This window comes from Zonotrichia leucophrys, chromosome 4, assembly GCF_028769735.1.
Source record: "Zonotrichia leucophrys gambelii isolate GWCS_2022_RI chromosome 4, RI_Zleu_2.0, whole genome shotgun sequence".
NCBI lineage: Eukaryota > Metazoa > Chordata > Aves > Passeriformes > Passerellidae > Zonotrichia > Zonotrichia leucophrys.
In genome coordinates, this window is record NC_088173.1 from 37,717,956 (window position 1) to 37,735,420 (window position 17,465).

Sequence of the window (17,465 nt, forward strand, 5' to 3'; positions counted from 1 at the left end):
TGCTACTGTAGATTTCAGATAATAGGAGCATAAAAATTACTTATTTATCATAACTAAACTTCAGTCAATAGGTAGTCAGGATGGGTTACAGATTAAGAAACCTTTAAGATGTGCTTTAAAACCCCCACAACTATTCATAGATTCATCCCTGCTGGCAGTGTGTCGCTGGGTTCATACAAAGTAGTCAGTTCAAGGGAAGATTGCTCTTAATTAAGGTGGAAATTGATAAGTCAAATTTTGCAGTGCTTTAGATGCCTAATGTGCTGAGTGCATTCAGCTTACACTGTAGTATTTGTCATCCCTTCAACTTGTAATAGATTGGAGCAGGGTGTTTATTATGATGAGATGCTGTTATAAATAAAAGGCTTTTACAGCTTCAGAGAAAATCTTTACACAGTTTAATTGTGTAGACAGGCTCAATTCCCAGGAAGGCCAAGAGGGAAATCAGTTGATAATTTTAATCCAGAATCAATTTTCTTTAAGCTTTTGAAATGTGCTCATCCAAGTTTTTCATGCAGCAGCTGGTTTCTGCTGAAGTAGCAGGTGGAGTGTGGCTGGTGTGTTACTTCAACTGGGCTCCCCTTTATACAAAACTGAGTATCTGGTGAACAGATGAACCTGTTGGAGTTCAGGTAAATACTTACCTGTCTGCCAATGCTCTCTCATCTCTGAGTGAGATAATCTTTCTTCTGCAACATATGAGCCAATGCTAAAAGTACTGCTGCTAAATGCTGCTTTTCTGCCTTTTTAGCTGCAGGATGCTGTCTCCAATGTTTCAGGAATCTAAAGGAAAGGATTTGTCAGGACTGGAAGAGGTTTTAATGGCTGAACAACTGCATGGGAGGCTATGGATAAAATTCAGTGGTCTGGGTAGAGTGCAGAAAAACAGCTTGACTCTCCCTCTTCAAGATAATGACACTTGAAAAACTTTATAATTTGTACTTTAGTTTTTATTTATCTGGTTTCTTTGGAGTACAAGATGACAAGGATTGTCTTTGACCAGTTAAGCCATCTTTTATCCAAGAGACAACAAGCTTCCTGACAAATGCCCATGACTTGCACTGGTTTTCATCCCCATTTTTGTGTAATCACAGTTTGAAGGAAGCATGTCAGCTGAGACAGGTGTGTTTGCAAATCCTGATGATGTCAGATTGTAGCTCATTTAGTATGGGGAAGGACATTTGTAAGTGCGGTTAGTCTGGCTGTAATGCCATGTCTGTGTACACATTTTGTCTGGATAGGCTTTAAAGAAAAATCAATACAGGCATCAAACAAAGGAGTCCTGATACCAGATGTAGGTATAAAGGAACAGGGAGAAGGATACACAAAATATGGGATTGTGAATGCACATCTGTGGTTTGGAACATGCTGCATTTATAGTATTAATGAGAAATTCCTGTATGCTTTTGAAGTCCTCTTACTCCACTTGAAGCTTTTGAAAGGACTTTTGCAGGACATCACATATCCTGTGAGTCACACTGTGTCTGAAGGTTGCCGCTCTACAACTGTACTGGTTGGAAACATTTTGATTATTTATCCTTCAGGAAATAGTACTGGCTGCTTCCAGATGTTACTGAACAGTTGTGACTCCTGCTGTGCAAGTGTGTAGCATATAGATGCATACAGAACACCTGAACCAAGGCTTGTGGATTTTCTGTGTGCATGTGTTTCACCTGGGGAGAATGGTCCAGCTGGGGTTGATTTGGCTTAGTTCCTCAGAGTTCCCAACGTGCTTGTAATTGACACAGATGCATTTAGGAGGTAGCATGCCATCAGGGTGTTTAATTTCTTAGTGCTCCCTAAGGATGATGTCTTTGTAAAGGCAAAACCAAATGTGCTTTATCTCCTTTGAAAAGTGTGCAATTGTAGGAAGTATAGGAAAAGGTCATCTAAACAGTGTAAGACCATGGAACTCTATTGGATTGCTATAAGGGTAGTGATTACAGTCTCAGAAATCACATTCTTGTTTCCCAGAGGATGAGGCAAAACTGCATCTTGTGTTCCACAGACATCAGGATTGCAGTGAACCTGCTGCACAGGTCAGGGGAGCAGGACATGGGGGAATGCTCTAATGAGCTCTGTCAGAGTAAAAAGCTCATAAATATCACTGGAGCAGTGAATCTATCCCCAGGCCTCTGTTTGGGTGTAATATAGATCCTTCATGAAGTGCTGGCAGCAAGCCTGGATGTTTTCTGACAGGGCTCTGCTCTCAGCATGTTTTGATCCTGCCCTTTGGAAGATACTCATGACTTGTTTCTTGTGTTGCCTAGACTGACCAAGAAATTAAGGGTTTTTTATTAGCTGCCAAAAGTTGTGCAGGGAGTGTGACAGCTCAGCTCCAACAGCCAGCAAAAATGGGCTGCTCAGGTAGGAGGCTGTGTGGAGTGGTAGATTCCAGGATTCCCTAGGGATGGCCACTCCATACTGCAGCTGAGCAAGCCAAATTGGAACTAAGCTCATGGCAATACCCTGCTCTCACTTCAGAGCAGGAGCATCTGCTGAGAACACCTCTACCCTGGGAAAGGCAAATCTGTTATTTATTTTTAGCCTTGTTAGTGATGGAGTGAGTAGTGGCAACAAACAGGGAACAAATACACTACATTTCTGTTCCTGGAGCTGCCTCTCAGGTCTGTTTTAGATATTTCACTGTTGCCCCATTACATATTCAGCTCTTTGGTCCCCAGCACAGGAGTGAGACCAGGGGAGGGATACCACTCTGAACTACCTGGCCTCATGAGAGGTGTTTCTGCCCATGGCAGGGCAATTGGAACGAGGTGGTCTTTAAGGTCCCTTCCAAACCATTCTGATTCTATAATACATTCATTTTGCTGTGTAGCTAGAGGAATAATATGTTTATGTAACTGCCTTCTCAAATATATTTCATTATCGTTAGCCATAAGAAAAACTATTCTCTTGTCTTGGTCCCTGGAAGCCAGCAGTTATACCTAGTAGACATTTATTATTTTAGGATTTACCTATGTGGGATATGGAAAATGAGTTTTCACTACTCTTCTTTTGTCTCAGCTTATGAACTGCACAAAAGCCTCTGTGGACAGAAGCAAGATTTCTGCCTTCTTCCTGTGTTTTCCCTTGACCCTTTCTCAGAGTTAAAGCAATGCAAAGCACAGAAACTTGTCTTTACCTTCCAGCTTGCTGTTGAGTCTGTGTTTATGGAAAAATATACTGATCCTAGCTGCCAAGTTGTAGCTGATGTGCTTCTCTGAGTGTGAGTTGTGAAATGGTGGTGCACAGCTAATTCTTGCCCTGTCCTTGCTATCCTCTCCCAGAACCTTTGGAATAAACATAAATTTATGGAAAGGAACAGCGATCTCCTGACAGAGCCCACATTACACAGGATAAGACAGGTCTCTCACAGAATTGATGCTGTAACCTAGGAAAACTACTGGAGTCCATATGTGTGATTTGTGTATTATTAATATTTTATAAATTACAGCTATAAGTCAGTTTTTTGTAGGGTCTTTGAAGGTCACATATGATCTATAAAGACAAAGCCTCTTTAAGTGAGCTTGACATCAGAGGTGCTACTGATTACAGTCGTTTTTATTGGGATGCTTCTCCAGCAGCCATGGGAGTGAAGCCAGTCTCATTTCATTGGAGCTGATTTACAGGTGTCAGGCTGTGGCAAGTTTCAATCATCTCCGACTAGGGCTGTGTTTGAACTGATGCCCCAGGAGGGAGCAGCTTTAAAGAGCTGGATTCATAACTGGTGCTGCAGATGAACTGTACCTCCCTGGTGCATGTGTCACTGAGCTGTTGGAAAAATTGCTGGGAAGCAGATCCAGCGGATGTGCTGTCTGGTTCTCAAGGGCTAAGAGTTTGAGAAGTTTTGTTTGCCATGTAAGAGCAAATAATGTGCTTTTCTGGCTCACGTGGAGGGTTGTTTTCCATGGTGAAACCTCAAAACCACGTTCACCTTCAGAACCTCTGCTTATTTTTTGACTTCCTCTCTGGATTTGAAAGCAAGATGTTGCTGTCACCGCATTTCACCGTGATACAGAGGGAGACACAGGTCCCGTGTGCTCTCCTTGACTGAAAGTTGACATGATTGTGTAATAAGTCTTGAATCCACATTTGAGCTTTCTGAATTCCATGTTTAATTACTAAATTTTTATTTACTCCTTCTTTTCATAAACCAAGGAAGTAACAGCTGGTGTTTGCTTATGTCAAGCAGACAGATGCCTCACACAAACACCATATTTTTCCAGCATCAAAACTGAAAGGGAGTGAATATCTGAAGGGCAATTTGTGGATGCATCTGTGTTTATGAACCTGTTCATTCCAAATGTAACAACCAGATTTAAGGGGAAGATAGCAAATATGTTGTCCTTATGGATTATAATTTCACTGTAATTTTTTTCTGATGTTTTCTTCCAGACCTGCTAATGTTTCTCCTATCTCCCATTCCCCTTAGGACCAGGTTCTTTGAAAAACAGCATATTCTGGCAATTTTTTTCTTGTGACCTAGCTCTTGGAGAGGGTTTCTCTAAGCTGCAAGGCAGAACAGCAGCCAAAAATGTAACTGGGCAAGTTAAATAGTGTGCAGCTGAGAGCCCTTTGCATGGTACAGCTGACAGAAGCTTCCATGAGAAGATCTCAGCATGATATTTAGGGTTATTTGGGCATTCCGGAGGGCTGCACGAATATAGCCAATTCCAAGCCCAAATACACAAACATATGGAGAAAGACTAATTTCTTACATATCAGCTGAACTGTATTTGGACTGCAGTGAAGTTGGAAGGAAATGGAGGAAAGCGCTCTGGAAAATTTATTCTTGTGCTGGGATATGCAAAACCAGATCTGTATCACAGAGGAAATAATTTCTGTGATTGTAACGTCCTCTTTGCTGTTATGGTTGTGTGTGTGACTGACTTTTCACCTGTCTATGAAATGTGTACAGCGATTTTATCCAGCAGAACAACAGAAAGGACAGTTCAGCTTCTCCTAGGGCTGTCTAGTAATGCCTATTGCTGTAATGCTGCCGTTAGTAATGCTGAGGGACAAGCTGACAGCTTTGCTTTCAGCAGAGATTATTTTATTGACAGCCAGAGACTGCTGATAAAGTGGAGGGCAGATTGAAATCTGGACATCCTCACATGTTCTAGGCACTTTTAACAAAGGACCCCAAGTGTTCTTGTTACACTGAATTCCCTAAGCAGTTGGGGATTTTTGGGTACTTCAAAGATTCCCCTTGTAGTGTTCTGCAAGTACCTACACTGCATAGCTGTCTTCCTCCATACCTCCTCCTTTAATATATTTGTGGTCACATTGTTAAACACATCCATAAAACACAAGGGATATGCCCAACAGCTAAATTTACATTGGCATATGATCCTTAATTCACATTTCTGGGTGTTACTCCCATTTTGTATGGGTGTAGCCCAGCTGACACCTCTGAAAACCTGCCATAAACTACTAAAAATGAAGAGAAGTAGAGGCTCAAATCCCATTTAAGCACACACTGTGAAGGAAAGGATTTTGTTCTGAAGTCACATGAAGTATTAAAAATTACCCCAGTATGCAAAGTTGAAGTCTCTCCAGGAATAAGGAAGAACCTTTTGAGTGGGATGTGAAGTGGATACTTTAAATGGCAGATCTCAAACCTTAGAGGCAGAGCAGAAGCCCCTAAGCAGTTGGTTTCATCAGTTAAGAAATTGAATTTATTGCTTCTCATGGTACTTGGGAAGAAAGTAAAATGTCTGGCAAAACAGCTTCCCTCACCTCAGCCAGCTGGCACGAAAGGAAGACTTGTTGAACAGTCTGGATTCAGAGAGCTGCAGTCAGGACCATGACATTTGCAGGCTGCAGAGTTGCTGCATTTCCCATCTTGCTGTCCCTCCCTTGTTCCCTGCCCACCTACACACACAGCTGCTTCCTGCCCAGGCAGCCCTGGTGTCCACCAGTGTCCAAAAATGTGAGGAACGCGGCCCCACAGTGCTGGGCCAGTGCCCCGCCAGCCACTGGAACACGTGCTGTTTACAAAATACTGCTCTAAATATTCCCTGGTGCCACAGAGAACAGAATTGGGAGGCAACAAAGGCAACAGAAGGAGATTTTTTTGCCTTTTTTATGAACTCCAGGGAAGGCAGGAGGCTATTGCTAGCATAACTTTGACTGGGAGCAGTGACTTATCTAGGCAGTGGTAACTTGCATTCAGACTCTGCTCCCCTGAGCCCTGGGGAGGGCAAGTGCACCCAGGGACTCTGCAGGCTTGTGGCACAACTTTTTCCTGGGTTTCTTCAGTGCACTCCCAAGCCCAGCTGATTCACTTAGGTACAGCAACAGAGAAGATTAAGGCTAAACCTGATTTGTAATAAGGAATCCTACAGCACAATGCCTTGGATTTTTGTCGCAAACAGTTAAAAACCAACTGCTGTTTTCCAGGGCATCGTTCTTGCTCATGTGCTTTTGACCAAAATATGCAGTCTTACAGGTTGGCTTCGAACCAAACTGATCATGCAGTGTCTCCCACCACTGTATGGGACCACCACATGATTTAGGTGGATGTTCAGAAGGAATTTGCTCAGGAGGACAGAGAGCTTTAACCTCAGCAATTCAAATGGAAAATGGTGCATACTTGCTGTGATGTGGTTCAGCTGTCTGCAGGGCCTTGGCAGTAGCAATCTTGTTGCGAGTTCAGTAGTGAACTCTAAATCTTGGCAGCTGTGGGCCAGTATTTCCACTCGTCTTTCCATGCATGCTGTCAGCCAACATCTGACTCTTTGGAGAGGGGCTGACTGTTGAATACTTGCATCACTGGCTTGCTTTTTAACAGGAGAGGTGAATTAGTCACCTACACTGAAAAGTTCTCAATACTTTCTTCACATCCATCTCACCAGCACTGCTGGGTCCTAGGCTTTGGGAGCAACAATCAGATTGGTGCAAGCACAAACCCACCACTGTTGGGGGAGGAAGAATTGGCATGTGAACTGTTTCATGAGCTTGACCCCACAGATCAATGGGCCTTGACAATATCCATTTGAGGGTGTTGAGAGAGCTGAATGGCTTCATTGGGAGTCTGCTCTCCCTAATCTTGGAGATCAGAGGACATCAGAGAAGGCTCCAAGAAGGCTGAACTCACCCGGATATACCAGAAGGGCTTAACAGAGGATCCAGGAGATTACAGGCCCATCAGTAATACAAGGCCCTTCAGTTCCTGGCAAAGTTACCAAAGGAATCCTCCTAGGAGCTATCACAAGATAGGTGAAGCAGGTGATTGGGAAAAGCCAGGATGGATTCACCAAGGGCAAATTGTGCTTGACAGAGCTGATCACCTTCTATGGCAAAGGAACTGCTCAGTCCAAGTGGGGCAGGCGGTGGACATTGTTAGTTTACCTGGATTTCTGCAGGGATTTCCAAATGGTTTTCCACAGCCTCCTCCTGGACAGACAGACACATTATGGTCTAGACAGGTGGTGCTTGCAGTGGGTGAGGAACTGGCTGGCTGGAAGCGCCCAGGAGGTGCTGGTATACAGCTCCTCTTGAGGCTGGTGACCTGTCACACGTGGGGTCCAAAGGGATGGATATTGGGCCCAAACCTGCTTAATATCCTCACAGGTGATCAGTGTGATGGGACCAAGTGCACCCTGGGGAGGCTTGCTAATGATTCCAAACTGAGTGGGGAAGGGGACACTTCAGAAGGGAGACCCACCCTGCAGGAGGACCTGGATAGACTGGAAGAGTGGGCTGCCTGGACTGTGTAAAGCTCAACAAGGCCAAGTGTAAGGTCTTGCACCTTGAAAAAAATATAATCCAGGGGTGCAGCACAGGCTGTGTTGTGTGTGAGCTGCCTGGTGGGAAGCAGCTCTGTGGAAAGGGCCCAAGGGGTTCTGGTGGACAACAAGCTCAGTATGAGCAAACAGTGCTGCTGTGGCAGAGATCCAGTGGGATGCCCCACCAGCAGAGATAAAGGATCATTATCCAGTTCTACTCATTGCTTGTCAGGCCACACCTGGAATACTGTGTTCAGTTTTGGTACCCACAATACAAAAATATGTAGACAAGCTGGAGGGGTTCCAGGGAAGGGCCACAAAGATGATCAAAGGACTGGGAAGGCTGCCATATGAGGAAAGGCTGAGAGAGGTGGGTTTGTTCAGCACTGGGAAAAGAAGGCTTAAGGGAGGCCTTATATCACCATGTTCCAGTATTTAAAGGGTGCCTAGAAAGATGGAGACTCCTTTTTACAAGGAGTTGCATGGAAAAGGTGAGGGGTAGTGGTCACATGTTATTCCTGGGGAGATTCCAATTTCTGTGATCATTCCATGAACTCACTGGAGGAGAAGCAGCTCCAGAAAGCAGGCTGCTCAGACCTGGGGGACGGATGATGTCTGTAACTCTCTCATTGCCCTTCCAACTTTGTAGAATTGTTAATTATCCAGACAAACAATGTTGAGTGTGATACTTGCTCAACATGACTGCAAGAGGCTGTGACTTAGGGCTGTGTTCATATTACCAGCAGTGTTCCCATGGATTTCGGTAGGGAAGGAGCTGCTTTGTAACCCTGGAATATGATGTATTAGGAGGGGAATATTTCTCTCCTACAGTGACTTCACTGGGTGCAGCTGGTCCTCAAATGTGTTCTGAAGTAGTTTCTCATTAGGATCAACTCATGGGAAGTAACAGATGGTGAAGTGAGACTAAATTAGTGAGAACGTTGTGCTCGGTTAATGCTCTTTCTCTCTATAAATAATAGCTGGCGAGTGGAGCGGGGATGAGGACATTACACTGTTATGTTTGTGGCTACCTCTGCTGCTGCTACATAGATGTTATATGATGCCTTCCAGCATGTTTGGTCAGCACTAGAAAAGAGTAGAGAGAATTTGCCAGTCCTTTCACGAGGGCGAAAACACTGCAATTCTGCTGCAGAACAAATACAATCCAAGGAATGCTCAAAGACTTATGAGGGGAAACAAGTGTGGGAGACAGCTTTACATTAACAGACAGTCAACTTCTTCATACAAAAGTGAAACAAAACCCAGCATCTCTCCTCTGATATTCCCAGATTCACAGTAAGTCTCCAACTTTTTATTTACTTCTATCCTAAAATCTTTCTTTGAAATATATGTATTTTAATAAGACTTAACTTGCTGTGGTTCAGACATCGTGGCTTGTTGTCAGGCACACTTCATGGCTGGAACAACTAGCAGGAGAATCACTGTGGCTTTTCCAGCCTTTTAGAATGCCACAAGTGGCTGCTGCCAGCCATCACCTGCCCCTTCCCATTTCTTTGTGTGACATGGTGTGAATATCTGTGAGGCTGGCATCCACAGACTGTTAGTTTTACATTCAAATCTGCATCTGCTATCCCAGCTCAGATATTGGCAGCGGCTCTGGCATCTTTGTCTTGAATGACATCTTCTACAACTTTGGTCGTCAGTGATTTTTTTTTTTTCAGGGCACAGCAATGAAAAGCTTTGCAAAAAATAATTCCTCCTGAGGTTTTTTTTTTTTTTTCTTTTGGACTTGTCAGCCTGTGCCATAAACTTTCCTTATGGGCCATTTTGAAGACTTTTTTGCAGACTTTCCTCAGTGCCCTGCAGGACCTATGCTTCTGTTAGCGAGCTTCTTGAGGTGTTGGCCAGGATAAAATCCTTCTGTCTTCCCCATACTAGACCTAACTCCTCGGTGGAAGCAGGTGCTCATACTATTACAAACAAACAACACAACCCTAGCAGTGTGGAACTTTGACTTGCAGGAGGACACACAGATCTCTGAACGGCTCAGAGACTAAGGAGATATACTTCCTCCAGGGATCTTTTATCATAAAAGCAGCTTAAGTGACTCACTCTTTCCCGAGGATATTCTTAAAACAACCCCACTCAGTTCGCCTTTTAGTGGTCAGAAAGAAGATTTATTTTGTGCTGTCTTTCAAAAAAAAAGGAAAGAAAGAAAATCTTTTGAAAAAAGTCAATGGCTGTATTTCCAAGAGGATTTGGGCTGTATTAGAGGTCTGTAAGGCTCACTAATGCATGGGCTGACTGGCACTATCTTCACTCAAGCAAGTGCTCCAGTGAAAAATTCAGTGCTATTTTTAGTTCCCTTCCAACAAACCGCTTGGTTGTGAGGCCTGGGGAGCGGTGACACCGTGATCGCGAGGGGTCTGCAGGAAAAGGCAGAAGGACGAGGCACGGCAGCGCGCTGGCCACCCGGGCACTCCGGCTGATGCGCAGGGAAGCACGCCAGGAGCAGGTATTTCACATCATCTCCCGAGCCTTGCTCTGCCCACGAGATGAAACTGCTGGCCAGAGTCAGGGCATGAAAGCGTTAGCTGGCTGGCTCTATCTGCTCCTGCCCTTAAAGATTTCATTCCATAAATTCCTGTCCTGACCGTCAGCTTTTAAGTCGTCTCCTCTCGTTTCCTAGCCTTTTCTGGGATTTTGCAGGCTCTTTAGGCAAGTTAGCAAATGGCAGTGGCGGGAGAGAGATAAGTTTCCCGAGCGGAAGGCGTCGTGCTCTGCTGGAAGCCCCGCCGTGGCAGTGCCTGGGTGAGTAGCCGGGAAGGAGCCGCAGCCGCGGCCGGCGGAGGACGCGGCCGGCGGGGGTCGGTCCGGGCGGCCGGAGGGGCTGGAGCCGGGCCCGGGCCGTGTCCGAGGGCCAGCGGCCGCCGGACCCCGCCTCGGCCGCGGCGCTCCCCGCAGGTCGGCGCCGGTCCCGGGGGGCTCAGGGGCTGCTCCTGGGCGCGGTGGTCGCCATTCCTGGGCGGTGGAGTCACGGGCGGGACGGGCGCCAGGGCCGGGCCGGGCTCGGCCGCCGGTGCCAGGTGAGCGCTGGGCGGCTCCGCGGCGCTCCTGCCCCGCAGGGACGGCAGCGCTGCCGGCGGGATGGGCGCCCGATCCCGGCTGCATCCCGCCCGCCTCCACCCGGGTTCCAAGCGCTGTGTACAGCCTCTGCCAGCCTGCCCTAAGAACGAGGATCCCGGCCTGCTGGAGCGGCGGCGGGGCTCGGCAGGGAAAGTTGTGCGTGTGTGAAGTGCCGTGGGGAGGGAGCGGGGCAGTGCTTTGGTGTCTCGCATTTGCACCCTTTTGGTTCAGCTCGGCTGTGCAGCGCTTGTGGATTCCTTGCCTCAGAGTCAGAGCCAGGCTTTGGAGTGAGCGTTGATGCAGTTTAGCTGCATTGCTTTGTTTTAAAATAACTACATGTGTTTCACCCTTAATGATACCATTATCTTAAAATAGCTCGATGTGCTGCCTCCCTTGAGTTACTTGGTAGAAAAAACAAGGGGAACTGCTGAATTCCCATGAACTTTGTGTTCATAGATCCTGCTAGGCTTTCAGCATGCTGAGCTGCTGTAGCAGTCTTCTCCGTGTTCTGGAAATGTGTATTGCCAAACTATTCTCTGCTGCTGTGGTCACATTCTCTGCCCTAGCTGTGCTTAAGGTACATTTGAAAATACAGGTGGAATGGCACATCCTTAATGGGAATTTTAGTGTACTCCTGTTAGATCTGTGTGTCCATATATTAACAGTGCAGATGGTGCAAGCAGAGTAGCTATAGCATGTGCTGGCTTACTTGTGCATTAAATTAGTTCATATAATTAGATAATAATCAGTTATGCTCATGGGAGATGAAGGAGTTAATGTTTTGGTGCTTGTCTAAAAAAAAATTCAAATGCCCTGTTTTGTTCTCACTGGTTCTGCCCAATCCAGACTTTTATCTTCCACAAATAGTCTTCATCACTAGTTGCCAATTTCAGTGCTAGTTACTAAAACAAAGACAAGTAGAATGAAAAGTCAATTACTCCATGGGCTGAATTCAGTAAACTGAGTCTGCATGGTTTAGAACTTGTTATACTTTCAGAGTAATTAAGATGAATTAATTGGGTTTTCTTCTGGCAAAAAGTAGAAGTGCATGAGATTTTATTAAAACTTAAGTGACAAATGTTTTAGTGTTAGGGCACTTCTCTGGGACATGCTGTACACGTCAGTGTAGATGAAAGCTTCGTGTTTGGTTATGGTGATCAAATGCAAAAATTTTACCAAACTGCTGGCAGGGCTGACTGGATATTTCTTGATCAGTGTTGTGTCTTTCCATCTACTTGTCCTGTTACCCTGAGTGTTTCAAGGGCAGGTACCACACAGCCCACCTCTAGAAATACTGACTTGTTGTGGTGTTTGTGTTTGCATCGAGGATACTTGTGCACAGTTATAACCCTGACAGCTTTTAGGTGAGCAGTGCAGTTTGTGTCTGGGACATGCTGGAATCAGCCTGGCACAGGGGACACTCTGTGTGACCAACAGCACTGTCTCATTTTGACACTCTGGTACCTCTGTATTGGAAAGATACACGGCCCTCAAAAGACAAGCTCCATTACCTCAGGGACACTGCAGTCCTTCTCTGCTCCCTACAGATTCTGTCCATACCCTGCCTGAGGACAGCTCGAAGTAGCAGTAGTTGAGTTGGTGTTTGGTAGTGCAGATATGAGAGGTAAGGGATAGGGAGTTGCAATGCCTCTGAGAACTGTTAGGAAGTATTTGTTTACACAATATTAGGACATAAAACCACTTTTTTTCTTCACACCCTTAAGCCTTTTAGTTAGGTGGGTGGGTGAGATGCTGTGCTGCTGGTCACACATCATGCCCTGAGCACGGGCAAAGGTGGCCCCGCAGGGTGTGTTGTAACACCCTGATTCTGGAGCTGCTCACGGATGGAGCTCCCTCCGTGTGCTCTGCAGGATGACCTGCTGCTGCCTCTGGGCTTCTCTTTCCTAAATGGGGTTACACTGTACTTCATTGTCTGTGCAGGTTCTGAGACAGGTCAGAAATCTCATTTGAAGGAGGTGAAGTATCTTTCTGGCTTTATTGTACCAGTTGGGAAGTGATGGATTGCGCATAAGCTCTGCCCCTGATATCTCTTGCAGGCCATAAATCCAAGTGATGCAGCCCAAAAGCAAACTGTAAAGTCCAGACTGACTCTGTCATTTAAATTCCATTATTTCCATTCAGGTGGTTTCTGAGCTATGGCTAAAGATGAGCAGGTGTCAGATTCATTCTCATGTCCTCTGAATACAGTGCAGTAAGTCAAATTATCTCATCTGTTTTAAAACAGCTTTCTGGGGATTTTTGATTTTTTTTTCCCCCTGATCTTTGTTAGCTAATTCAAGTAGAAGTGGTTTATAAATTAAACATCATTTTCTAATGAATCCAGTTCATCCTTCTTAAGCCAAGTCTGATACAAAACCAAACTCATTTTAATCATTAAATGAAGTCATTGACTTTTTTGTCTGTGAATGTCAGATGGTAGCAGATTTCTGAAGTACTTAACCTGAGCATTATCCATAGACTGCAGCTCCCTCTTCTTCCAAGATATAGTTCTGAAATGTGCTAATACCGCGCATGTAAAAAGTTGGAAGTTCTCAGCATTCATTCCTGCTGGCAGAGGAGCAATTAGAAACTTCTCTTGGCAACAGATTTTGTGAATAATGCTGGGGTTTTATTTAGTGATGAAAGGAAGTGTCAGACTTTCAAAATGACCAGGAGCATGTTGGGGTCATTTAGGTTGTCACAAGAGCTGCTCTGAAACCTTCCCCTTTTCCAGGCATGCAGCTAGATCCAGGACCAGTGCGCTTTTCAGCCCATCTGACAGCAGGGTAAAGAGGGAACCTTGTGCACAAAACTAAAAAAGCCCAGTTTCTGTGGATGAGAAAGTGGTCAGAGAACACCTAAACTGAATTTTTACACTTAGCCATAAATAAAAATGGGGCAGTTAGTAGCAGCAAAGAATGTTTGTGAAAAATAAGCATAATATGTTTAGAGATGGCATGGGCTGGAAGAGAATAGAAGAGAATTTTTCATTTGGAAGGGACCTATAAATACTTATTCAGTCCAATTGCCTGACCACTTCTCTTGATGAAAAGTTGAAGTGTGTTATTAAGGGCACTGTCCAGATGCAACAGTCTTGGGGCAACAACCATGTGTCTGAAAAGCCTATTGTAGAGTTTAACCATCCTCTCAGTAAAGAAATGCTTCCTGATGTCCAGTCTAAATTCCCTAATGCAGCTTTGAACCATTCCCAGCAGGAAAATACAGGTAGTACTTAGCTATCTATGTGCTAGGAGTGTTTCCTGAAAATGTGTGGAAGAGCTAACAACATCCAGCAGTTGTTTCAGGTTCCCTGTTTGCAGTCTGCTTCAGGCTTCATTTGGTTTCCTTTCTTCTCCCCCTGGGATATCTCCATTGCAAATGTGTTGGATTTGTAATGAGGAAGCACTAGGTTTCCAATACTTAGTGAACAAATCTCTGAAATGTTTCCTCTAACAGTAAGAATTCACCATGCTTGTCTGTGGATTTTAAATTTCAGACAGTTAGGGAGCCAATTAATGGTGCTGTGTTACCAGAGGTAAAAGATAGTGTATTTTGGCACCGTTTGTTCATGTCTCCCTATGGCCTGCCATTGGGGTCTCTGTTTCAGTATAAAAGGGGGTTAGTGGCTTTGGACATCTCTGTTTCTGCGTGCTGCTAACAGGAAAACTAATAAAATGATAGGTTGAAGGTGTAAAATATAGCCCCAGAGTGATTTAAAATATGAGAGAGATGGCAGTACAATTGGAGCTTGCAATAAATGGTCAAAGATAAAATGGAAAAATCTATCCTTATTAAAAGTGGTGTGTGCAATATATTTATTTAGGCACTCAGAATCAGGAGAGTTGTGGCTGCTTCAAATGAGAAATGTTTTCTAAGGAAATACTTTCTTCATTTAAATTTAATTTGAGGAGGTTTGAAAGTAGAATTCATTCTTGTGGAATTACATTATGCTCTGGTTGTTATATTTCTCTCTTCCCCATCATCTTGTCTTTCTCAGTTCCACAAATAGCTTTTTCATCTTGGTTGCCACTGGCAAAAGCCTGTAAGTAGGATTTTTGGACACATAGGAGTGAATCAGAAATTCTGTGGTTGGAGGTTTTGCAGTCATTAGGAGGAGGCGCCAGAGTGATAGAAGGTCACTTGGTCAGATTTAAGCCAACTGTAAGTTTTGGGTTATTTTTCAGAAACAGGATGATAATGGCGAGGATATAGTGCCAGCAAGCAACCTCAGTGCTGAGTCACAGTGTCATCTGCCTTTCTGCAGCCTATGGAAACTGCATCTCACATGCTCTTCCTTCAGAAATCAGGGTGCACCCCTTACCCAGATCACACTGTGACCACCAGGAGTGAATCTTGGGCCACAACCAGTGCATTTCAGTACTGACATCCTGAGGGGAATAAGAAGCATGGGCTTATCTTTGTCCGGTTTCTGCCTCCAAAGGATGAGATAGAGATCTCATCTCATCTAGAGATAGACTGGGAAAGGCAGATCTTGTTTTGCCTTTCCCCTGGGGCACTCTGGTACATGGCAGAGCCATGTCTTTGTGGCTGGGAGAGGTGAAGGGTGGGATGCTGCCTAAGAGCAGAAGAAGCTGATGGAAGCAGTAGAGCAATAGAATAAAGATTCTTTACCAAAGTAGTTCTTACCTTAAGCAGTCCTTGTCTAATCCTACAAGGATGTGTGGCCACTGGTGGGATCTGTGTGCTTTATAAAGGGCTTTGAATGCCCTGGACAATGTGATGTTCATCAGGCAAAACAGGAAAGGCAGCTGTGCAAGTGCTTCAGCCTTACTCCTGTACTCCTTCCCAGCCTTACAAAAGCTGACCTAACACCCTGAGATTCACACGTGGAATAGAGAGGACTCTTAGGGGAAAGAAACAAATGCTGTGGGGGTTTGGGACAGAGAAGATGATAAATTGCACACACTTTTGGTAACCTTAAGGGCAGCTAAGTGAACTGTCAAAAGCATTTTGCAGGCCAGCTTTCAAGCAGGAGTACAACTGTGCGGTGCCCAGGCTCTCCAGGAGAGTCACCCTTTACCTGCCAGCCCTCCCTCCTGTCTCAAGGTGGCCAAGTTGTGGTCTCAGCTGCATTTGAATCCTTCTGCTTAGCAGAAGGATACCAAGGCAGCAGTGGGTGCTTGTGAAATGCAGTCACTCTGTGTAATTATTACATCAGGGCCCCTGAGGTATGTGCCCTGGTCCGTGACTGGACTTGTGATGCTGGCAGCTGGCACGTTGTTCAGTCAGGCCATGGGATCTTGCTTTAGTGGGAAATAATCCCCTGGGGGCAAAATCTACAGCTAGCCCAGCAGATTGCCATGGTAGGAGCAGCAGCCTGTCCCCTGCCCTTGCACACCCCCCTGCCTGTTTGCTCTCCTGCACCTCAGGGATCCTGTCATCCTGTCCTGTAAGAACCCAGGTGCTGGCAGCTTTCAGCTTCTGTACTGAAAGGAGCTGATTTCTGATTTTTATCACCAAAACTGAAAGGAGGCTTTTACTTAGAGATAGCGATAGGTAGTAGTGAGAGCCATTTCTGCTTCTGCTTGTGTGGGCCCTCACTCTGTCTTTTTAAAGCAAAAAAGCCAGCTTTTATAGGTAGTGGTTTCTAACAGTTCTCACTGATTGCAAATACCTTATTTATCTATTTAGATTCCTTCGAGTTCGCCAAGTAGCATGTGAAATTACTGAGTTTCTGATGGGTGTCTGTAAAATCTCGGTTAAGGTATGGTGGGACAGCATTTTGTAGTTATTTAAATTACAACTTTTTTTCTTTAAACAACACAATACTTACTTGACGTACTTCACTTCAGGTATGACCTTTGTGTCTCTGCTGGTACATTTTTGAGTTTATGATGCACTTCACATTCCTATAAAGTCTTTCACTGAGCGTTCTAAGAGTCTTTACAAGATGCAATTAACTGAAATACTGTGTCTCCCCTGTGAGGTCAGTAAATACCCTTAATTGCTTTTTGCAGAAAGAGGAAAATATGGTAGAGAAATTTTAAAGGAATTCACCAGTGCTGGGTGAAAAGCTACTGAAGAGGCCGCAGCAGAGGCTGTGATTCCTGAACCCTCTCTGGTGTGCACCATTTCTCTCTCTTACATAAGCAGGCATAGGAACGATGTAACCCAGCAGAGTGAGGGAAGATGTAGGTCAGGTTTCTTTTGTCAGTGCATCTTCTTCTTTTTGATCTCCAAGTTGCTGAAAGCAACAAAAGCCTATGGATGAGGGAGCCTTTTCAGAAGTGGTTAAAAAAGCAACAAGCAACCCCTGAAAGCCTCAATCCCCTCCAAAGAGCTATTTTTAGGAAGCTAAATCAAAGAAGAGTCCCCTGGGGGGTCTGTACACAAAGTTGCTGTCTGGATGCCTTCAGATAGCTTAAAGTTTTAATGCACTTGTCAGGCTGTCACCTTCTGTGCCTGGTGAAAACGGAGAGCAGGCTGAATGGGCTGGCGGGGACAGACACTTCTTCAGGCCTGCTGGTGCCGGGCCCAGTCACTGGACGTTTTGGGAAGAGGGAATGTGCAGTGTTAAGATGACTTTCAGTCCCATTTTGATGAAAAGTTGTTGTTCACTCTGTCCTGAGTTTAAAGGGGAAACAGATTTCCACTGTGTTGTTGTTGACTGCTTTATCAGAAAAATGG

The 17,465-nt window shown here is 44.9% G+C and overlaps 1 protein-coding gene across 5 annotated transcripts in view; it reads left to right on the forward strand.

The window, feature by feature from the left end:
* Positions 1–17,465, forward strand: part of ARHGAP24 (Rho GTPase activating protein 24) — a 246,647-nt gene that overhangs the window by 165,264 nt on the left and 63,918 nt on the right. Inside the window, exon 1 of one of the 5 annotated variants that reach the window (XM_064711181.1) lies at positions 10,051–10,206. The exons of 3 other annotated variants lie outside the window; for them this stretch is intronic. The gene's annotated coding sequence lies outside the window, so the exon portion shown is untranslated. Of the gene's footprint in view, positions 1–10,050; positions 10,207–10,354; positions 10,503–17,465 lie in introns of those variants that run through there. One more of the 5 variants, XM_064711182.1, reaches the window with a different exon arrangement.